The sequence below is a fragment of the Sphaeramia orbicularis genome, chromosome 5, assembly GCF_902148855.1.
Source record: "Sphaeramia orbicularis chromosome 5, fSphaOr1.1, whole genome shotgun sequence".
Taxonomy (NCBI): domain Eukaryota; kingdom Metazoa; phylum Chordata; class Actinopteri; order Kurtiformes; family Apogonidae; genus Sphaeramia; species Sphaeramia orbicularis.
This window is the reverse complement of record NC_043961.1, coordinates 59335551-59360917: the sequence shown is the minus strand read 5'-3', so window position 1 is coordinate 59360917 and position 25367 is coordinate 59335551. Positions and strand designations below refer to the sequence as shown.

General features: G+C 36.1%; 1 pseudogene; it reads left to right on the top strand.

Annotated features, from left to right (window-relative positions):
- Positions 1–25367, top strand: part of LOC115419774 (metabotropic glutamate receptor 7-like) — a 598752-nt pseudogene that overhangs the window by 248450 nt on the left and 324935 nt on the right.

The following is a 25367-nucleotide window of genomic DNA, read 5'->3' as shown; positions in this document are numbered from 1 at the left end:
AAGGGATCAATTCAGTTTCGTGTATTCACAAGGAAAATCGCATCCTCCTTCACACTAACAAAAATTGGCTGGTGGTTGCAGTTGTATCGCTAAAGGCTTCACATTGTGCTATGAAGTTGAGAGTTTGCCTTTGGCAGCGACAGCTTAGGGGAAATTATTGGCGTATGTCGTACGGAGGATGGGGTGGGTTTACAGAAATTTCTGTGGTGTCATTGTGTTTTTGCCAGCTCCCACTAAATGCGACACATATTGACACACAGAGAACAAGGATGACAGAGGCAGAGGTGGAACTGCACACACTTCACATAAAAAAATAAAGACTGCGTATACATTATATATTAGGTGCACTGGTGGGAATAATTCAAACCCTATGTAAGTATTCCCCGCAGGGACGGCTAAAAGCAGCATTAGACGATAAAAACAGAATTGCTGGACTTTATATTACAAACCAATTACTACGGATAAATTATTAAACAATTCAGATTTACAAAGGGCCTCGGTGACAGTACATTTCCCTTTCAAAGATGACTAATGCAATTTAATTTGACTTTTTTTTTTTTTTTAAAGTAAGAGCGATAGCAGCATCTTTATATACATCTTGGTTACAATGGACAGTACACTCAGCAGTAATTCACTCTGCTGTTTCTCTGGGTATTGCAGATACACTAGCTGTGAAATGGTCAATTTGTGGCATGCTCCGGCTGGTGAGTGACGGTAACTATGGCATCGGCCTGATGTGTTGTTAGACTATAGAAGTAGGCGACGGGGAAAGAAGATTGCTAGGTCTTTAAGGGTGAAATACGAGTATAAGTGACTTTATCTTATGCTTCAGCTCTTGAAGAAGAAACACAGACTGCTGATACACAGAGCCATGCCTGTGTTAGTTACTGACTGATACCGACTCCACAGCTAACCCTCCTCTTGTGCTAGCTGATTGTTACCATCTCTTATGTCAACGGGTCAGTTTGGACCCATGTCTTAAATCAGCTGTAAAATACACTAAAAACAATTATCTATCATCAAATGTGTTTCTCATCTATTGGTTATTTTGTTAGGCTTCCTTATTCATGAAAATATTGGTTTTAATATTTTTGGTGGGAGCCTCTGGACCTTTTCTTTGTCATTATACCCCTCCATGTGCACTCTGCAAGTCACCAACTCCATACTGGACATCTTCTTTGCTTGTTTTGTTTTTGTGCAGGAATACTGGATAAGAAGGCAAAATGAGATATCCCAAAAGCTCACAGGATTGGGAGAGGAGTTGGCTGTCAGTGTGTTGGCTGACAGTGCACTTAAGATTTCAGTTTGGGCTCTAATTATTGCTTTATAATCTTGTTTTTATAACTGGGTCAAAACTGACCCTAACAACACAAAGGTCATAATTCTAACCACAGCATTTCATAATTTAGTGGAAAAAAATGTTTTGTATTATTTTTGTTGAAATAGAGGTTCCTGACAAAGTCAAAAAGACTTGATGCAATAAATACATTTTATTTGGTTCATTTATGCATTTAAAACCTAAAAAGGGTCGGTGCTGACCCTAACACAAGAGGAAGGCTAAACCAAACAGATCAGTGGTGTAGTCCAGGGTATGCAGCGGTATTCAGAGTAAACCTACTGATTTTTCAGGCAGTCACTGTGTATACGCTCTTCTAAATAATAATAATAATAATAATGATAATAATGGATTGGATTTATATAGCACCTTTCTAGACACCCAAAGCGCTTTCCATTATTGACCCATTATTCATTCGCTCTCACATTCTCCCTCTGGTGGTGGTAAACTACATCTGTAGCCACAGCTGCCCTGGGGCAGACTGACAGAAGCACCCCTAATGTGCACCATTCAGTCGTATCTGCAGCCAAATTGCCCATTTTCCCCCTAGAATGGTGAAGCCATGACCCGCCCAACTCTGCCTCTAATTGGTGAGGAAAACAGAGGAGTAAAAACTGCATAAGGCAAGAGAAGCTGTTTAAATCTATTCTTGCACTCATTGGACTGAAAACTAGCTAACACTAGAGCCACTGCTGATTATGGAGAACATTTGCAGATAAATAATATCAGAGCAATACCTTGTTTTGTTAAACAATCTGCATAAACACCACATCCACGGGGCTGCCATTGCTACGTGACGTCAGAACTCGAAACTGGGAATAACATGGATCTAGTACGAGTTCACGGGTGGGAAGTCACAGGTTTGACTGACATTCCAGTGCATTTACACCAGTAGAAGGATGGAAAAACACCAGTTACAGGTGGACTGGAACGCAGCATAAGAACGCCTTCGGGGGGGGGATGACTTTGCTAAACTGACTAACTTCCTCCTTACACTGTATATGTCATAATGTTGTCTTCACTTTGTAGGCGTCTGAATCTGTGTCCTTTCATATACGTATATCCTTTATTTAACCTGGTAAAAAAAAAAAAAAAGCCTCACTGAGATTGCAAATCTCTTTTTCAAGAGTGACCTGACCAAGAAAAGCAGCATAACACAGTTTCTGACAAGACAAAACATAATCAACACATAATACACAAACTTACATCAAGGCTGTAAGCCACTTGAAAAAGCAAACATTAACAGAGGAAAAGAAAGGATTCTGACACCACTTTGAAAAGAATTTAGAAAAGTTTTATGAGGGAAAAAAAAGAATGAAATAAGTGGTTCCAGGCACCACAAACCCCGCCCCTCGCACGTATTGTAGCTTATTTTGGCATCGATCCAGCTGATGTCATCATGTCTATGCGTGTGCTGATGTCAGCATATCAACTGCCTCTATACACATGCCAAGTTTGAAGCAAACTGAAACAAAATTGATGTTTTTGTCGACATTTGAAATAAAAAAAAAGACTTTAAAAATTCATTAAAAATTGGAACTTTGACCTACTTTTCCCAAAATGTAACCACATCTATTCTAGGTCACTGGTAATCTATGAACCCAGTATGGTATGAATTCAACCAATAGTTTTGCTGCTAGAGTGTTAACAAACAAACTGAACCAAAAACAACACCCCTTGCCTGGGGCGCCACTACGACTTGTAGACCCCATGGAAGGTAAACGTTGTGGGCCTTTCAGAAAATACATTATCTGGAAATGTGTCATCAAAGCCGGGGGTGGGGGGATGGGGGGTGGGAGGGATGCGTAGTGTAAGGACTGGAGGTATAGCGGTGCGTTTCATTAGTGCAGCGGTTCTCAATCTTTTTCTGTTGGGCCCCCCTTTGGAGGATGAAAAATCTCCAGCCCCCCCCCCCCCCCCCCCCCCCAACCCCAGCAACATTGTAACAGTGGTACAATTATAACTTTTATTGAAAGAAACGTCAATATTGTAACAATACTGTTTGCTTTTCCTTGAATAATTTGTTGTTCAAATTAAAAATAACTTAGATTTTTACTTGAACAATACAAATAAACTCAACCAGACTGCTCTGAGACATAACTGAGAGAAATATTTTTCCAAATAAAAATTGGAAATGCGCAATTATCTCACAACTATGACAATAAAGTTACTTTTTTTTTAGAACAACAAACAAATTTTGGTAATAAAGATGAACATTTTAACTGCAATGAGCTGCAATGAGCCCGTTTCCATTGCACATCTCAGAACATTAAAGTGCAAACTGTACAAACTGCAAAAACAGAAACATTGCACATGTTTCTTTTCCAGTCCAGTCCTTGTCCAGTGTCCAAACCTAAACTCTTTGTCTAGTTCAGTGACAGATCACCATGGCAGTAGACTGGTTTGGTGGACGTCCCTAAAATAAGTCCAGGGTGCTCCAACACTAAAATATTAGTTCCACCTGCTACATGTTCTAACCTGAAGGAGAAAAAAAAAAAACAACCACCCAGGAGACATCCCAGGCCCCCCCCTGGGGGGCCCGCCCCACACTTTGAGAAACACTGCATTAGTGCCATAACAACTGCAACTACTGTGAATACAAAAGTAAAACTTAACTTTTGACGTCTGACTCCCGGCTTCTATGTCTTTGTTTAACAGCGGAGCTTACACCAAATTTTCACAACTTCTAACCTTTATCCACTGGGCCCCCTGGAAATGCTGGGCCCCATGAATTTGTCATGTTTAACCCCCCCACCCCCTTTACAGTGTCCCAGCCCCTTGCGTCCCCTTCGGGGGTGGGGTAATGAGAAAGTATTCCATTTTAGAACAACAGCAAAGAAGAGGTTCCCTCAAATAACCAAAGAGCAAGCACGTTTAGCGATAGAAATAATTGTAAATGAACATAACGTACGGTTCGACATGCTGGTTTGTTTACATCTAACTCCCACACTTCCTTGCACTCAGGCAGTTTGGTGTGACTTGCCTGGAACGCTACAAAGTCGTGAGTCGTAGTTTGAAGTCGTGACTTACAGGCTCAAAAACTGGCCTGGAACGCAGCATTAATATATAAATACTTATACAACATGTCTAATGTGAAGGAGCTGGTAACTGTTAGAATGCACCAATACTTAAAAGCAAAAAGTGTGACAGGCAAAACTCTGAAATATATTTACATTCTAGGGGATCCCCATTCTTTTCAAAATAAGTTTTCGCTTTGGACGGTAATGTTTTCGGAATGTCATGTTTGCTCACAAATCAAACCTGGATTCAACTTTTACCATAGACAATACATCTATTCTGTAGTGTGCTGTTTGTAGCCGGTTGTCTAAATGTAAAAATACCTTTTGGAACAGCAGACTCACACATCAGTGACAACGATACGGTGCCTGTCTGCACGGCTGATGTTGGAAACTCACCAGATGTCGAGTAAAACATGAACTTTCTTCATTTCTGATCCATGGTTGGGTTTGTCATGCAGAATACACACTGCAAAAAAGAAACCAGTAAAAAAAATGTTAATATTCCGGCAGCTGGGGTGCCAAAAAAAATACTGTTAAATAATGGAAAATAACCATCTCATAAAAATATGGTCATTTTCCATAATTAAAATACAGTTTTTTTGCCCTAACTTTACATGAGATTTTGCTTCTTTTTTTTTTTTTTTGACTTTTTAATGTTAAATAAAGAATATTTACATGTATTAAAACAATCAAATTACCTATAAATATATATATAAATAATTTTCAGTGAGACTCAGTTGTCCAATCCACTGATAAAAACTGTATTTGGACAGTTTATCAGTGCTTATACATGTTATACATTCACAAAAATACATTTATTCAACATTTTTGTTGTGAAACCTCCTGTAATTACACAAGATATTTGTCAATTAACAAACAAGTCTGGTTAAACTGACAGAAAAAATACTTCTGTTATGGTTAATTGTCAGTAATTTTATCTCGTTTTATTTATTTATCTTTTTACAGCATTAAACTTTAAATAAACAGTTTAATTTCATAAATAGAAAAGAAATATTTGTGAAATTATGATACATTTGCAAATGTATTCCAACTTTATTTTTCTGTGAAAAAAAAAAAAACTTTTAAAAAATGGAAATTTTATGGTTATTCACAGTTACAGTTTTTTCATGTTATTTTACATTTGACATGTAAAATCACAGTCTGTTTTTGTCATTTCATTGATATTTTCCTGTATCTTAAAAAATACAGGAAAAATCTGTAAAATAAACAGTGAAAATTCTGTTAAATTACAGATTTTTTTCTTTTTTTTTTACAGTGCACAGAAACATCCAGACCATCCCAACATTTAGTTTGTATCTTATCGCTCTACTCTGCACAAAGTCAAATTAAAGGCGCTTCAAACAATTTGTTGGCGGCACAAACAAACCATGTTCGTGCAAGACACATAAAGTATGCACGGTTTATAAATGAGCATTTTGTGCTGGTTTAGCCTCCGATCACAACAGAGCACAATTATAGCAGTCCATTTAACATGATGTGATTAAATACTCATTCAGGTTGCAAACATGCATACTGGTTGAAGCTGTTACTCGAACCTGGAGATGGAAGTCTAAAATTAGCAACTCAAATGGAGATCATCAGGAGACTGCAATGTTTGGATTACTAAAATATGCATGATGGAGGTAATGTGTGTACGAATGAAAACATCGCTTTTCTGGTTTTTATGTTGCAGTGTAGAGGTGCAGTTTTTTTTTTTTTTTACTAAGTACCTGGCTTTTTTTATCAGCTACAGTCACAGAAAGAACAAAGACGGCAAACACCCACATACAGTTTTGAAGTGTATTTTGTTTCACATTCGACATTCATTAAAATTATACAGCTATCATATTGTGTATCACACTCAGTAACAAAATGAATGTATTAGTAAATGAATATTGGTTTATTTGTACAGGTTTTCTCTGATCCTATTTTGTTAGGTCACCAGAACTGTATGAAAAGGGAACATCTGGTTATATTGTATAACACTGGGTTACAAAAAAATGTTTTTTGCAAGTTGTCTAGGTTTTTTCAACTGAATTAGGACCATTTTGCACCGCTAAATCCAAAAATGACATCTGTTTTTCTTAATCAGGTCAGGTTTTTTTTTGCTAATTTGATTTTGAAAAATTTTTATCTTCTCACAAAATATAATAATTAATACCAAAATAAGATTGGTAAGCACACTTTATGAAACGTGTGACTTGATTCCTGTTAGGTACAATGGTGTATTCACCGCAGATGGAGCAGAATACGTCAGGCTTATTTTTGCCAGATCTTCTAGTCGAAGCCATTTCATTCACCTGTAATATTAAAAAAAACATTAATCATAAATTGGCAAAAGTCAAATCTTCAGAACTCGTTTATTGCAAGAAATATGAAAGAATTTTGTATCATATGATGTGAAAATGTCCATAAATGTAAGCACAAATGTTAAAAAGCCAATATGTAGCATAGTTCAGAAAGTTGACCTGATTGAGCAAAATTAATGTGATTTTTGGATTCAGCACACCAAAATTATCCTAAATCAGCTCAAAAAACTCAAACAATAAATTTGTTGTTGACCAGTGTAATCAGTGATAATAAATTATTGTCTTTTTTATGTTAGTGTAGTCAGGTTATTGGTCAAAACTCAATTTTCCACAAACTTTTGAAGTGTATAACCCATAAAAACCCAAACATCCACCGTTGTCCAAAACCGTCTACGGAAATGTTTAATATCTGTTGATCCACTCACCTTATCAATACATGTCAATAATTGATGTAAAATCCGGTTTGTCGTCTTTTCATGGTCATCAGATATGACCCATTTAGACGTTCAGAGGCTCCGTAGTTACCGTGGAAACACCGTCATCTTCTACAACACTGATTCACCAGTAAAACCCATAGAGTTTGATCAATGACAGTGGATGGACACACTGGGTTTATGTTCAGTTAATGATAAATTTTGCTGAAAAAGTCACTTTTTCTTCAGTTTTCACTGTTCTGAAGTAATAACAGTTGAATTTGAAGGCTTTGGGGTGCCTCAGGGTTCTATTCTGGATCCTGTTTTCTTTGTAAATGCTGCCCCTGAGTTCCATTTTTAGAATGCACAACATCCAGTTCCATTGTTTTGTGGAGGATGTGCAAATCTACAAATGGCAACAAAAAAATACTGTATTATTCCAGCAGCCAGGGTGCCGAAAAAATACTGTTAAATAATGGAAAATAACCATCTCATAAAAATACGGTAATTTTCCCATAATTAAAATACAGTTTTTTGCCCTAACTTTACATGAGATTTTGCTTTTTTTTTACTTTTTAATGTTTAACAAAGAATATTTATATGCATCAAAACAATCAAATTACCAATATATATATATAAATAATTTTCAGTGAGACTCAGTTGTCCAATCCACTGATAAAAACTGTATTTGGACAGTTTATCAGTGCTTATACATGTTATACATTCACAAAAATACATTTATTCAACATTTTTGTTGTGAAACCTCCTGTAATTACACAAGATATTTGTCAATTAACAAACAAGTCTGGTTCAACTGACAGAAAAAATACTTCTGTTATGGTTAATTGTCAGTAATTTTATCTCGTTTTATTAATTTTTTTTTACAGTATTAAACTTTAAATTAACAGTTTAATCTCATAAAAAGAAAAGAAATATTTGTGAAATTATGATAAATTTGCAAATATATTTTAACTGTATTTTTCTGTGAAAAAAGAAAAAAATTATTTTAAAAAAAATGGAAATTTTATGGTTATTCACAGTTACAGTTTTTCATGTTATTTTACATTTGACGTGTAAAATCACAGTCTGTTTTTGTCATTTCATTGATATTTTCCTGTATCTTAAAAATACAGGAAAAATCTGTAAAATAAACAGTGAAAATTCTGTTAAATTACAGATTTTTTTTGAAGTGCAGAGAGAAATATAATGATAAATGGTGATGAGTCGTTTAATAGAGAGAAAAATTCCTTTGCGAACTGCCACAGAAGTAGCAATGGCTCTTTGTGGGATAAGCCGGTCTGTGCTGAATCTAGAATAAAAATAAAACCCGTGCCAGTGCAGTGTACCTTCTGATGGCAGCAATTGGTTTACTATTAACCCATTTTCTTTATTTGGTACCCCAGCGTGCCCCCATAGGAAATGAAAAGGGAACAGAGCTGATACAGTTTAGTGGCGGTTCTCCTTCAGTGTGCTGGTCGTAGCCTAAAGGAAAAAGCCGAGTGAAGGAACTCATCCACCGCAGAGCTGAGACTGATGTGTACACTTTAAAGGGATGAAGCCTCAGTGGGTAGGAGCGGATCTATGAGGCACGGCAAATCCCACTTCAGCACCTTCCACACTGGATGTCTGAAGTGGACTGCAGTGACCCTGGAGAAAAAAAAAACTGTCAGAGCAGTCGAGGCTTTTGTCCGAACCCTCAACACAACCTACAGCAGTTTCATAAAAAAAAAAAAAAAAAAAAAAAGAAAAAACTTAAGCTGCTTTCAAGACAGTATGTCCTCTTGTCTTTCTTCTGTGGATTGAGTGTTTTTTTGGGGTTTTTTTTCTGTCATTCAGCCATCAATTCACTATCAGCAAAGTATCTCTGGCCTCAAACTCTTTAGCTTCTAATGCCGCGTTTCCACTAAATGGTATCAGCTCGACTCGGCCTTTTGTGTGTTTCCATTACAAAAAAGGACCTGGAATCTGGTACCCGGTACTAGTTTTTTGGTATCACCTCCACCGAGGTTCCAGGACTGGGGACCAGATACTAAAACTGCAGACCACTGATTGTTCAGAGAGTCGTCTCTGTGACCCACCGTTTTACAAAAAACAGATGCGGAAGTTGACAGTAAATATAGCAGTAGGTTAACCCACATGATGACAGCCTGGAAAACTACACCATGGTTTGTCCAGGAGGTTCAGACGTAAAAATTCAGCATGAGTTTGATGAGAGAACATGAAACGAGTGAGTTTATCAGCAAGTCTCTGCGCAGACGACATGGAAGTAACGCGCTGCATCGCTATGACGACCAGGTACTGTAAAGTCGGTAGTATCCTGTAATGGAAACGGTCTCCAGGAATAGGACCTGGTACCAGAGTCGAGTCGAGCATCTCAGTCAGATCTTTTGTTTCTAAATCAGGGATGGGAATCGAGAACCAGTTCTTTTTAAAAACCGGTTCCCAGTAGCTCCATTCCTTGGAATTGTTTTCCTGCCTGCTTAACCATTCTGCTTATCGATTCCGCCTTCGTTGCACATGTGTGATGATGTCACTCGTACGCTGCATTGTTTTGGTTCAGAACGTAGCCAACATGGCGTCGAGGCAGAAACACTCCATAGTACGTCTATATTTATATACCACTAGGATCATTTTGTTGTGCATAATTCAACTACTGCATTATGTATTAGTTGTGGTTGAATGCTAAAATTAGAAAAAATGTATTGTTTGACTTTTGTATTAAGTTAGTGGTAAAGGTGTAAAAGCACCGAGGGGTTGGATTAAATAAGTTTATACGTCTTCCTACTCCTTTTTGACAATGGAAAATTCAGACTTACACGTACTTGAAGATAGATTCTGTTCATTTAAATGTTATTTTGTTTTTGTCTTATTTTGCTTTGTTTTGTTTTATTTTGTGTGTTTGCATGTTCGAAATAAATAAAAAAATAAATATGTCACGCACAACATTTAAGAGGATGTTTAAAACTAAGGTATTCAATAAATATAAAATATTAGGATAAAGTAAGCTGAGTATCAGTATAAATGTAAGATTTTGCTTAGATTATATTATTTGTTTTATTTATATTATTGTTTAACCCTTTCATGCACAGTGGTCACTCCAGTGGACAGTTCTTCCCCAGCTGTTCTCTTGTATATTCATGAATTTTGTTGTTTTAGTTCCATATCAGCCAACACAGTGAACACTTATGCACCATCCCAAACACTGCAATTCAGACCATTACTGTAACTTCGCTGTTCTTGATAAACCTCATCTGCAGTGACATGTTTTAGTGTAAATCAATTGTTATTTGTTCAACAAAGTTTTTTTTTTTTTTGCATATTATCTCCATGAAGTAAGTAATAACTAGCATTAGAATATGTTAAAATGTGAGAAAACATCAGATTAGCAGCATTAAAATGTTTTTATTTCATTGTTTTCATCTCACTTTCTGATATTGGGTTTTAAACACGTTTCTTTACTTCAAAAATTAAATCCATGGACATTATGTAACTCCATGAAAAGAAAAAAAAAAACCTCAATCACACTGTTTTTTTCATGCCTAAGGAGGAATAAAAACACACAAGAAAAAATTGTTGACTAAGGTTTTCATAATTCATGCATGAAAGGGTTAAAATGGCACCATCTTTTTATGTTGTTTTGTTTCTGCAACTTTCCTTCCTGTAAATAGACATAAATAAACTGTTGCATCAGCCTACGCCTTTTCGCCCATGTTTAATATAGAAATCCAAACTGTATGTATGTCATTTTCTGTCAAATGGACGAATAAATTACTACAAAAAACAAAACAAAAACAAAACAAAACAAAAAAAAAAACAAAACAAAACAAAAAAAAACAAAAAAAAAAACAAAAAGAGAGAGTCCATCAGAGAATTGATAAGGAATTGGATCGATAAGCAAAATCAATAATGGAGTCATTAAATTCTTATCAGTTCCCGTCCCTAGTCCGAAGGGTGCTTGCTGACATTAGATGGTCTTTACACTCTGTTATACGTAATACTGACAGGTTTTGAAATAACGAGACTGAGACTGACCTTGTGATTCTTCGTGAGTTTGTACCAAAGATAAATCAAAAAGATCGGCTGAATAATAATCTGTTACCTTGGGCTGTATTTTGATACTTTTTAGTCTTTCGTGTGTTTAATTGTTGATAATGTTGATTTACATAGAAACTTAATTAGAAGAACATGACATTTTTTTAAATCCATAAAGTCAGTGGAATGTAAGGAATGTAATTTGATCATTCTTGCTCTTATTACATCCCTCAGTCGTGTCTGTACGTGCAATATTTTTTTTATTTTATGCTTCTGTGAGTGTGTAACTAAACTTTGTAGGTGTATTGAGTAGGTTTATATCTAGAAGTGAGCAGATTTTGATGCGTGCAGTTTAAGGATGGACAAAATAGTTACACCCATTAACAGAAAATGCTTTTCTTTCTCCTTGTGCACCGTTTGCATCCTCTGTTGAATTTGTTCAATCGATTTTATTAATCACTAGCGCAGCCATGCTATCAGTAGGCACATTTCCACCCTCTGTGGTAGTGTTTCTGTTTGCTTTTTCAATTAGCACCTAAAAGGAAAAAGCAGAAATGCCAAAAACTCAAAATATTGAACAAAAAAAGAAAAAAAAAAAAAAAAAATCATGGTAAGGTGAATGTGAAAAGGAAAGTGGAAACAGATTTTAGCAAATAATTGTGCTTGCATTTGTGGAGCAGAGTAAGGAGATTTAGACGTTCACTTAATTCATCAATGAGACATAGTAATCATATTAGATAAAAAACAGCATGCACGAAGAGCTGCAGAAAGAAATGCTGGGTTTAAAAGGTTTTGACCAACTGTGAAACAGTTAGAAGCAGCATTATTTGATCCAGACCAGCAGTTGGGTTCAGTTCAGTTCAAGGGCCAACATCTGCCAGCTGTCGGAAAATACACAGAACTCATGTTTCACAGCTCCTCATCCATAAACTATGTGATTATGTGAAATACTACAATCAAATCTGTACACCATGATCATGACAATGATTATAATGTCTACATAATATTCACATAAACGCTGTGTATGAATCCACATTTATTTAACTTTCCTCAGATTTGTGTGACATTTGAATGGAAACCAGCCAATTGTGTGTATGAGAGGAAAGACTGCAGCAAAACGGTTTCATTTCTAAAGATTTCTTTTTGGTCAAATAGATGGAAAAAAGTGGATTTCTTACCTTGGCATATTACGGCTATAACCTGTAGCTTTACTCAGAGGGGTCAGCTGATGTTACTGTGACGTTATTGCCAGTTGTTTAATCCAGGTTGTAGCCAAAATATGTCAAGGTAAAAAAAAAAAAAAATCAACTTTTTTCCATCTGTGTCACAAAAAAAAAAAGTGTTCAGAGAACGCAAACCTCCGCCAAGCACCCTGAACGGTGTGCATGTGTGGATCGACTATTTCTGTTTAAATTCAACAGTTTCCAGGTTGTTCCATACAGCAGAACAAGTTGTAGCTTGGTCCCAGTCGTGTGTATGTCAAATTATATTAAATTCCAATCAATATGTGTTGAGTTCTAATTTTAAATGTGTGGTAAATGGGATTTTCAATGTTAAATGTAAATGTCCACAGAGTCCACATTCCACAGTGGATGTGGACAATTTTGTGCCAGATACAAGATATTGCTATAACCTACAGGCAGGGCCAGATTAACACTTCATTGTACCCTGGGCAACAATATTCAAGGGCCCCATCATCACAACCCCAGGATCCCTATAATCTGGCAAAATACAGAATAAGTTCCAGGAATATATGTAAATATACCCCATACTTCAATATCTAACTATCATCAAATGCATTTTGATGTACAAATTTGTAAATGCTCGTAGAACTACAAGTGCACCACTATAGCCTCTTGTCAAGGCCACTCACTTGCATATGATGATATGAAAACAAAACACATTAGCATCAGTATAATCTAAAATTGATCCACTACATTAGAAAGAGAGGGAAGTGTCCTCCATTTTCACAAAAAATAAATAAGAAACCATTTCCAAAGTATCCAGTATATATTTAAGAACACTTTTTGCCAGCACAAATGTATTGAATTGTCAGAAAAAGCCCACAGACAAAACACAAACATAATCTGATAGACTCAGATATGAATTTGAACTCTTTCCCCGCCAGAGCATTTTCCAGTGAGTTGGTACCAGCGCCAGCCTTTTTGGTCATTTTCACTCATCTTTGGAGGCTCACTGAAAATGTTGTGTTAGGAGTATGTGAACACTGAATACATCAAAAGAAAGAACAGAACTTCAACTTTTAAACACAAAAAACGATTTTATTCTATCTTCATTCGTTCGTGAGATATGAATATTTGAATATTGGTCATTTTCAGGAAAAAAATGAATTTAGAGCAAAAAACGGAGAAAATTGAATTTTTTCGAAGACATTGATTTTCAAGATAAAACTGATTTCCTATTTACTTTTTTGACTCTTTCTTCTTTACCAACAGTAACACTGTATTCAAAATCACAAAATAAAATAATTATAACAACAATAATAATAACAAACAGCTCTAAGATATTCCATTATTCCACAAAATGTTAGTGGAATCCACACCAAACTTTAGACCAAACATCTTCTAAAGCACCAGGTTCCTTCTAAACTTTACACTTTGACATACATCAGTTATAAGTAACAACATATTAGTTTAGTTTTTTGATATAAACACTTCAATATTCCTCATTTTCAAGAAAAAAAGAAACAAATTCACTAAATACTGCAGATTTCTGGCCTTTGCTTGGCTGCACCACATCCTCCTGTTGGACCACCTGCTGTGTTTGATCTGTAAATAATTATATGGACATGTAGTTATTTAACTTTGGATGAATATATGTATTTATTTATTTATTTATTTCATACAAAAGCTAAATCCAACAGTGTCTTACCTCTGTCCCTGCTGACATTCTACAGCTGAATCTGTTCTGTGTCCTCAGTCTGAATCTGAACTCACTCTAACAGATGAACACTAGCTTTCCTTTGTCTTGTCCCATGTCTGTGTCTGTCTTCTCCTTGAATGTCCACTAGAAATGTCTCTTTTCTCTTCCTCCTGTCTGTCATTTTCTCCGTGTCGCTCCATGCACCCCCCCCCCCCCCCCCCCCCCCCCCCATCTCCGTGTCGGACCTGAGCCGCTCCGTGTTTCCCGTGTTCCGTGTCCGTCTCCCTCACCTTCTATTTCTCCGTTTCTGTCTCTAAATGGTTCTTCTGTAGCTCCATCACATATTGAACTGTCAGACTCTGTCTCCATAATCATCTTTAAGGCTTTTGAAACTGCGCGCGGTTCCTGCACAGTCTGCACTTCCTCATTCAGTGACTGCCGCTGGATGCGTTGCCATGGGATACGGAGACTCCAGTGCGAGAACGTTAAACCCGGTCCTTCATTTTTCCGAAAAAACTGCTTAATTGTTTGTTTTTGGACTAAGGAAAGTATTTCACATGATCCGCAACACCTCCAACTATAGCATAACAGTGAAAACACGGATTGACGGAAAATCTCGTCATTGGCGAAGAAAGAGTTAAACAGAAATCCACTTGTCACCTCAGAATTCAACAAGAGAGTTAAAGTAAGTGCAATGTAAACATCGTTTTGATTCGCGTACGTATGTTGCATAGTTCTTGACGTCTCACATCCCGCTCAGTGCACGCACGTTGATTTGCGTCACAGCTGATTTGCTTTTTGGACTGACCAATGAGGAGAGGGTCTCAGCTCACGGTCACAGACAGCAGGAGCAGGGTTTCTGTGCAGTGCAATAGCTCCGGACAGCGGACAGTTTCATTTATAAGCAAAAGATAACCAGATATTTTCGTTATGCCCGAGCTACCCAGGGCCCTTCAGACATCGCGGGCCCCTGGGCAATTGCCCAGTTGCCCATATGGTTAATCCGGGCTTGCCTACAGGTGGATCCAATTGGAGGCTAATCGGAGTTGTCTTGAAATTTTTATGAATTTTCGAACATTGCTCAATGATGACAGGAAAATTGTAGATGTTGTGACCTTGCTGTGACCTTGACCTTTGGCCTACTTGGCCCAAAATTGAATGGGTTGGTCCCAGGGCCGAGGCCTATCTGTGGGGAAGATTTGGGAAAGATGGTTGGAATAGTTTTCCCGTAAAGTTGCTAACAAACAAACAAACAAACAAACAAACAAACAAACAAACGCAAACAAACGCACAAAGTGATCACAATACCTCCTGTCAGAGGTAAAAATGAGCAATGAACGAGAGAAAATCACCAAAAACAAAGACTTTTTGCTAAAAAGAAAAGCAACATCAGTTATCTGAAATTTTTTCCGCTACAAGAAGGATGAAAGTGAAACATGTGTTCTGTGTCAGTAGTGTCTTACACCTGTTGCTACAACGAGAGGAAACACAATTAACATGTTTGACCATTTACATCAGCGTCACACAGCTGTTATATCCTGAGTATTTTTTCATATCGCAATATACATCAAAGGGTTAAAAAAAAATCACAATGTCAGTTTTTTCCAGCATTGTTCAGCCCTAGTGTTCTGGCTCCTTAAGAGCATTCCAGGATTTATTTTTGTGTTCCTATGTATTTTCAGAGCTGTTTTTTTTTTTTTTTTTTTTTACTTTTTTTCTTAGTGAAGTTAGTGGGTTAGTTTGTATTGGTGAATTTGTGTCATGAAAGACGCTAAAAAAATACGTTTATTTCCGATTAGCATTTAAGCTAGCGATTAGCGCGTTAGCCCGCATTAGCATGCTAGCTCTAACCACTGTTAGTTACATGTCATCTTAGAGGGGCATAGCAGTTTTATTTATATTTGGCAAACACGTAAACTTTTTCTGTGTTTTTGTTATTTTAGTTTTACACCTCTTTTGAGTCATCCCCACCCTGAATAAATTTGAAAGAATCATCAACAGTAGGGGTGTTAGAAAATATCGGTTCTGCAATATATCGTGATATTTCATTTCACAATAATGTATCAATATTAAAAAGTACCGTATTGATATTTTTACACATTTATTCAAATGCAGATATGCTGGAGGTTCATTTTTGTTTTTTGGTTTTCTTTATTGTTTATATCTTATTTATTATTATTTAACACTGTTTTCTTAAAGAATGATTATTTGAAGCATCCTAAAAGCACTTTTTACTGTCTGAGAGGCAGATGGTAATTCCTTTGGAAACTAAGAGAATTAGAAAAATTTTGCGATATAGCATTAGATCCTGTTGTGATCAAATAAAAATGTGTTTAGTGTATGTACATATTTCTGGTGTAATTCAATTCTTCCAGGAAATAATCTTAAGATCTTAAGTCTTAAAAGACAAACAAACAAACAAACAAACAAAAAAATGCCTTTTTAACAGTATCATGACATATTGTGATATATCGTATCGTGATCCTAGTATTGTGATATGTACTGTATCACCAGATTCTTGCCAATACACAGCCCTAATCAACAGGTGTCATCAGTTATCTATCTGTTTAGCTGCACTGGGAAAGTAGCAAGGGCAGAATATCTAATATGAACCTAATCTGATCATTTCAATTATTTCAAAGTCTATGAAGTGAGATGAAAATGACTGTTGCCCATTCTGTCATCGTCTTTTCTTCCAATCTGACACAAACTCCAGATGCAAGGCAAGGTTATAATAGTTTTGGATTTTTCATTATAGTTTAGTTTTAATTAGTTTTGACTTTTTTTCTCTAATTCAGTTCGTTTTAATTCATTTTTAGAGCAGGTTTGCTAGTTTTTATTAGTTTTCATTTTTTTTGTAAATGCTTAGTTTTAGTTTATTTTTAGTATTCATTTCAGTTTTGTCGTATCTTTTCTCTTCTTCGCTGTCGTATTCAAATAAATCCCGTACAGGACTCTGCTGCTTTCTCCCAACTTTAGTCTCCATGTTTCCAGGTAGAGTGGGGACCAGAAGACGACTCTAAACGACCAGTGACGAGAAGTGACGGACCGTGAAGTGCTGTATGGTGCCGCTACCTAAAATTGCCAGAGCGAAATAAATCGATTTCGTATCAATCCGACATTGACAAAGACGAAAAAGAAGGGAATTTTATCCATAATTTTTTTCCATTATAGTTAGTTTTATAAACACACAATACAGTGTCAGTTAGTTATCATCTTTTTCTTTAAATGACAGTTTTTATTTATTTTCAGTTAACAGAAATGTTTTTTCAATACTAGTTTTTGTCATTTCTTTTGTTTTCGTTAACGATAATAACCTTGATGCAAGGCACAGTGACTGAACATCCATTACAAGTCATCTTTTAAGTCCTTAAGTGCTCATACAAAGACACGTAAATACACAAACCCACTGTGCGACTCTCCCAGACTCTGTAAACTTTCACTTCATCAAATGTCTCTGGATCATTACCAGACTTTGTCTTAGACAGACTCAGTAAAACCAAGTAGCTTCAGAATTAATTAGGCTGTCAGCTAGCACATTTAAAGATGGATATATCAGGTCGTAATGTTTCTGGAGTGTCATGGCGTGCATTTCCGTGTACAGAGATGCATTAGCATGTCACCTCTGCGGATGTTAAAGTTTTATGAAGAGCCAGCACGTGTTCTGTGACTAATATGCTCATACGAGTGTGTGAAATGTATTTAGAAAGTGGCTTCGGAACCACGTGTTCTTTGTGTGTTTGTGTGTGCGCTTGTGTTTGCGTCTCCAAACCATCATGCTCATTCTTCTTTTTGTCAGTTATTGTAGCAAATGCAGTGTCAGTTGATGAGCTCCCTGGGGTGAATGGGTCTACGGTGGGGTTGACTGGGCTTGTGGCCCCTAGAGCTGTTTATTCCCCCCCACTCATCACCAGAAGCACTGAAAGGAAGCAATAAAAGAGAGGAGGAGGAAGAGGAGGAGGAGGAACAAAGGAAAGGAAATGCTTCTGTGAGGAGGATGGAAGGAAAACAGTGAGGGTACTTTTATACAGAAAATAAAACAACTATTATATTGACTTCACAGAAGAAAAACAAAGCAAACTTTTCCTCATTTACTCTGGAAAACATGAATGTATGGTTCAGGAAACTTTTTTTTTTCATATTAACTGTACACTGCAAAAATCAAAATCTTACCAAGTATATCATTTCTAGTCAAAATATCTCATCACACTTAAAATAAGACATAATCACCTAAAGAGTAACTTTTCAGAGAAAGATAAGAACTTATTTTTAGACAATAGAGCTTTAAAATCTTAGTTCAAGAAATCTTACCTAGATAATTTTCAGTTCCATTGGCAGATTTTTTTTTTTTTTTTTTTGCTTAACCTTCTGAGACCCAGGGAATGTCATCAAAGTACAAGCTTTTTTTTTTTTTTTTTTTTTTTCTTTTTTATTAAACAAGTGCCTATATTGGAAACATCATGATGCAACAGTTTTTTTAGATGCAGTTTTTATTTTTTATTTTTATGGAATGTCCTTTGTAGTGGACAGTTTTCTTTTCTTTTTTTTTTTTTGTATAAAGTTGTGAAACTCTTGTCCACAAATGTGGACAGCAAACCCATAGCTGGGTCTTAGGAGGTTAATTTAAGCAAAAAAAAATCTCCCAATAGAACAAGTGAAAATTATCTTGGTAAGATTTCTTGAAGTAAGATTTTCCAGATTTATTGTCTAAAAGTAAGCTCTTATATCTCACTGAAAAGTTACTTTTCAGGTGATTCTATCTTATTTTAAGTGTGATGACATATTTGGACTAGAAATGAGAAAAATACACTTGGTAAGATTTAGATTTTTTCCAGTGTTTATACAAGTTACACTCCAGCTGTCAAGTGTGACATCATGGTGTAAACACTGTAACACAGATGTAATATATGGAGCTTATGACTGCAGCGTTCGTGTCAGTGTCTACTATCCCAGCTGGAAATGAGAGTGGACAAGCTCATCATCTTCTGTTTCTCACCAACTATTATCAAGTTCTGTCAAAGCACTTTACCTCCATGTTCTGCTGTGGAGCAGCTAACAAGTAAATAGGAAAAAGACATACCATTACTTACGTGATGACAGTATTTTTCTGTCTCTGTTTTTGAGTCTCAGCTTCAGTACATAAAACCACACAACTGTATAGTGTGATGGTCCATACTCTGACACACAGTTCTGTAATTTCTACTGTAAAAAGTGTAAAATTACAGGATGCTTGTATTTTCACTTGGTCCCGTCTGTAAATGATACTAATGACAATTAAACACTGTTAGTGTTAGAAGGAAAAGCCAAAGAGGACATGAAGGCAAACACGGGCAGTGAACCCACATCCATCCACTCAATAAAGTCTAGAAAACACATTATTAGCCCACAAAATTAAAATGGGATTCAAGTAGTAACTTCAGGCAATATAACTGGACTGTGTAGACGTCTATTTTAACTCGGCGTGTCATGTAAATATGTCAAAACCAGCATTTTAGTCACAGTAATATTTCTTTATTTATGTGAGTGACTGTATTTTAGGGGCGTGTATTCTCAAGAATCCGGGGATACGATACAAATCACAATACTAGGATCACAATGCGATTAATCACCATATGTCATGATACTGTTAAAAGGGCAATTTTTTGTTTGTTTCTCTTTTTTTTAAAAAAAAAACAATTATTTTCTTGAAGAATTGAATTATACCAGAAATATGCACAAATACTAAACACATTTTTATTTGATCACAACAGGATCTAATGCTATATCACAAAATGTTCCTGTGTTCAAACTTGAATTATATTTTACAGACATTACAGTTTAAGATCCTGTTCAAATGTTCATATTCTATTAGTTCAGAACTAACATCAGAACATTATTTTTGTGCAATCCCAATAAAGGAACTAACATTATTTATTAAAGGAGTGTTAAATAATAATAAATGAATTATAAACAAAAAGAAAAACAAAAAACAAAAATGAACCTCCACAATATCTGCATTTGAATAAATACCTAAAAATATGGATACAGTACTTTTTAATATTGATACAGTATTGTGAAATGAAATATCACGATATTTTGCAGAACCGATATTTTCTTACAGCCCTACTGCATTTCACATTATTTTATTTATCTTAATTGTGTTTCATACGGAATATATGAGGTGTGGGGCTCAGAATGCACTGTTTTGGCAAATGTTAGCTAGAGAAAAACTGGTAGAGTTAAGCTAATGCTAGCTGCGTGCATTAGCTCCATTGGGAAATGCCTCTGATAGTCCAGGCTTCGTTAGCGCTGTTAACATGGCTACAGTCAAACTGGAGCAGTTAAAACTAAAAAAACTAAAACATAATTAATGGTTATTTCTAATATAAAACATCAATACATTGCTGGTATTTATATACAGCACAAAAATGGGAAATGTACTGTACTGTACAGTGATGTACTGTAATTGTTTTTACAGTAATTAGCAAACAATTTTACAGCACTTTATTGGCAACTTTTTGGCCTGATATTTACTGTAAAATGTACAGGAAATTTGTTAAAGTAAATCAACTCATCTACAACAATAGAGCCTGTATCCTGGTTTATTATTGACCCTTTGCACGTTACGTCACGCGAACGAGCGCCATGACAGACGGTGGAAGCGCCGGACTGCACACTGGACAGCAGACCAGCTATTATCAAATTTGATCTGACCGTTCTCGTTTTTGTTCGTTTTTAACCCTGCTTTACACGTCCAGTGGTCACACACAACAGTTCCATCCGTGGTTTCAGCTGGTTCCAGACAGAGCCTGGATCTGATGGACCTGATATTACAGGTAGAACAGGCTCTGTTTGTGTCCACAGCATATTAGCTCCACCAAACGCTAGCTAGATGGTAGACTGGGTTAACTACTGTGTTCCAGTGGCGCTCATAAGTAGCCTTCAATATTAGCTCTGTTGTAGTGGCTGCCATTTATTTTTTTTTTTTACCAGCTACACTATGTTATACGTCATACTGTTATTGCCCTGATGCTGTTCCACATGTTCTAGTGGTGGAACTGAACATATGACTGTGTGTAGACAGTAGAAAGGCAGACACTTCAACAACAGAGCTAATACTGTAGGATACTGATGATACACACTAACATTATTACACAGTGTTAGTAAATTAGAGCTGATTTTGGTTCCAGTCTATTTGAGTTTGGATGGCATGCTGGGGAAAACATGTTAAAAACATACACAGCTAGCTAGCTAACGTTAGCTGTATCTGTCCTTTATCATTATGAGATCCATTCCTCTGCCGTGAGCGCAGTACAGCGACTGGGTAATCGAACCTGAGAGTAAGAACTGGGCTCATCCAGACTTTAGTCTGCTTTCAGATCACACCTGTGTGTGGGGACACTGCATTTAGAACAGAATGGGACAGATCGTGTGCTTTAAACTCCCGTAGACTGGAGGATTTTGCTAGATCCGTAAACACATCAGGAGGCAGAAGGTATGGGTCGGTAGCTAGCCCTGCTATCGCTAGCTTCTCTAAATAGCGTTCTTTGTGCCGTCCAGTAAGGTGAGTCACCTCACAGGACAACTCCAAACCTTTATTTTCGGTGCTAGTAGCCATAATCCGTTGCTCATTCGTTTGTTTGCTGTGTTGCTTTTGCCGTCCACCATGGCGCTGCAGCCCTAGTCACATGATAACTGTGACGTCGGTGCAAAGGGTCAATAACTTCCCTCTTTAGTGACACACCAGGTAGAGTTCAGAAAGAGCTAAATGTATCTATTCATTAAATACAGTCTTAAGTGTAGTTGTCCACTGTCAGTTTTTTTTTTTTTTTTTTTTTTATACCAGGAGTAGACTGTGATTTTAAGTGACTTAAATATTTCAGCTCCACGTCTGTTTATAGCTGTGCATGTTGACATAAATCATTACATAATTTAAGTTCCCCTGGTTCTGACAGTACAGATAAAGTGCTGACAAATGAAACATGAAGTGTGGAGATATTACACACCTTATGAAGCTATATATTTTTTTTTATCAGGATTATCAATAAAGACCCAGTTTGGCAAATGCAGCGGGAACTAATGTTAGTTGACTAATACGCTATCGTTATCTAGCACCATATTTCATTATGTTCTGGCTTGATCCACTTCCTCTGCTGTTTATCATCACAGAGGAAGAGGTAGGATGTGTTCTACAAACTGTGCAGATAGATACTGAATACAGAGGAACGAATAGAATCAGATGCAGAAATAGGAACTGGATAATAAATAGTAGATCGGTCAGGGGGTCATTTTACCTGTGACAACAATCACTAAGATGTCATTTATTGGAGGAAGTAAGTCCTTCATTTTCACAACTTTATTTATTCACCCATCCTTTTTACTTATTCATTTGTTTAATAATTAGCATCACATGATAAGACGGTCATTTAAAATTCAGTTTTAAGGGGTTTGTTTATACTATTTAAGCTGTTATTATAGACCAAAAAAAGTTTAAACAACCTGCATTTGAAAATGAACAGACTGAGGCTACAACAAATAACTATACTGATAAACATTAAGCCATATTTCTTAATGAATTTGGAATTTGTTTTATTTTTGATTTTTTGTGCTACTGGCAATTTAAAAAAACCCAAAACAGACTGCTTACTATTAATTAAATTTATGACAGCTCTACAGCAAACAGCAAATAAACATCAACACCATAAATAACACATTTACATAATGGTATAATTGTATATTATATGTAAAAAATATCCCTCCGTGGTTGTTTGAGTCAAACACAGTTAAAATGAGAATGAATATTGAAATCACAAATTCTGTCATAGTTATGTCCATCTTAGTCCATGTTGCCAGGCAACCAATTGAGGTGTGCTTGTGGCCATCATTCACATGATAAATATTAACTCTATAAAACCAAACGTATCATATTTAATACGTGAGTTTTGAAGCCCTCTACATGATCAGTGTGATTTTTTTTTCTTGAAAAACCTGATGTATTCAATTGGATACATACAATACACAGATAATCCACCAGGGGGAGGAGTTCATTCACCAGAGGCCTTTCCAGTGACACTACAAGACTGTCATTAATGAGGAAGGAGGAAGAACTGTGACAGTTTAGAAAAGGAATTACCAATTTGTTAGACATGTTTGTGTTATATAATGTTTTTGTTTGTTCTAAAATAATTTTTGAGCATTGAGACCCGATGGATCAAATATGCTACAAAATTGAAAGTCATAGGCTACATGGAAATTGATATTTGAAAAAATTTGGGGGGGGGGGGGGTTGTTCAGAAGGACCAGTAAAGGCTCCAGTTTCAAAGAACTGGAATTTTCTGTCAGTGATTTAATGGTTCAGGCTTTACAGGGTTAAACTCATTTTAGGAAAAAAAACCCTGAGCTAAGAAATGTAGGTGTTGTATTTCAAAAAAGTTACATGCTTTTGATAATGTGAATTTGGAAAAATCTACCCTCTGATGACTCTAATGACATTAACACTGTTTCTAGTGTTCACTTTTGTAGTGGGCTTGTGTGCTGGTCTTTTTTCATTTTAACAGACTTAATTTGGATTAAGAGTTAAGTGTTTCACATTGTTAGGAACAAGGACAAGAATATTTAACAAAAACAAATCCCAAATCATCTACATGGAAGTCAGAGGAATCATAAGGTGGACATTTTTAAGGTACACTGCAATCTTTCCACATCAGTAATAAAAAAAGTGGCTGTTATTTTAGTAAATTCAGTAGATTTTATGTGGATTTTTTTTTTTAACTTTGATTATCCACCTATCACACAGTTTAGTATTAAACACATTTTTGTAATGCTAACTGTACATAATCCTGCCATAGTTGAGTATAAGAACATAATTACAACAGAGATCCCTATTTATTTACCAAGATAAGCAAAATATAATTTGTGACTGTAATTATTAATACCTCCAGTTATTTTTATCAGCCATCTAAGAACAGGCAGGAGAAGGTGTTTTGGTGCTTCATTAAAACATTAAAGCCTAGTGTGTGATGAAAGCAGTTCAGTGTTTGGTTTTAATTTCAACAAATATCTGCACTGGTGCAGAAATAGCCTGAATGTTTGCTGTCGTGTAATTCTGCAGAAAATAGTGAATGGAGCTCCAGTGGTGTGAGTGGATGTCTGCCTCCCAGTGCTCGACGCTTCTCCCCATTCATCATCGTAAATGAGGCAAAGCCCCTCCTGAGACCTGGGCAAACAGAAATATCTGCCTCACCTTGGATGACCAAAGCTCTCCTCTATCCGTGTGATATGTGATGTGAACAAACACTATACATTATTCATCACATAGGTGTAAAAACGAGGAGTTGTTTTGAAAACTCAATCCTTTTATACTGTTTTTTCACTGCAAACGCACAGATAAAGAGAAGATAAATATATCATTTCTCACCTTTTTTCAGAAAAGCAGTGGATTGTGATTTTCTCAGGGATAGTAGCATTATAGCTCAAGAGAAAATTAGTAGAAGAAAGAGTGAAACAAGCCAAGGTTGTTTAATCAATCTCCTGCTGCTACTGACCACTGATTAATGATTTAACTTCAAATCAACACCTGCCATCACGGCCTTTTTTTTTTATTATCTTGTAGAATGTCATGAGTCATAACACTGAAATTACATATGGGTCGGGTCAAAGATGTCACAGATGGACCGCCCGCTACTTTTTGATTCATAACTTTTTCATAAATTTTTATGCGTAAGTTATATCCGCACCATTTGAGGGTCAATGAAAAAGCAACTATTGTCGTTATTTATAGCAGTGTATAAGACCATTTCAAGTGACGATTTCAAGGTAGCTAGGTAGCTTTTCCTGTCCATATTTGGTTCTTATTTTTGACCCCAATAATTTATCAAAAATTCATTGATTATGGGATGGCTCAGAGCAAGAGTATAATTTTTTTTGCATGTATCTGAGGTCATCATTAGGTACATTCTGGGGGGAATATGTTTGAATTTATCTTTTATTATTGGGTCTAAAAAAGCTGGAAAAGTGACAGATACCAAAATAAACCCAGTTTCATGGACAGACCCATATATTAAATGTAGTGTTATTAAATGTAAAAAGTGTTATTAAAGTGTTATTAAATTTCAGATTGAAGCTGCAAGTGAAAGTCCAGCTCTCACATTGCAGTTTTCAACCCCATTAATAATTAAATGGTGAAAAACGTGCATATAAATTGCATAGCATTATAAAACATTATTAGAAAATAAAATTGGATATGGAGGTTTAAAAAAAAAAAAAAGCGGATTCAATGCAAGGACATGTTGACAATAGAGAAAAAGGACAGATACTCTAGATGAAAACTGGAAAGAAAAGCTAAGGCACTGGTGTAGATTGGATAAAATTAAAGCTTTATCTGAAAATCTGATGA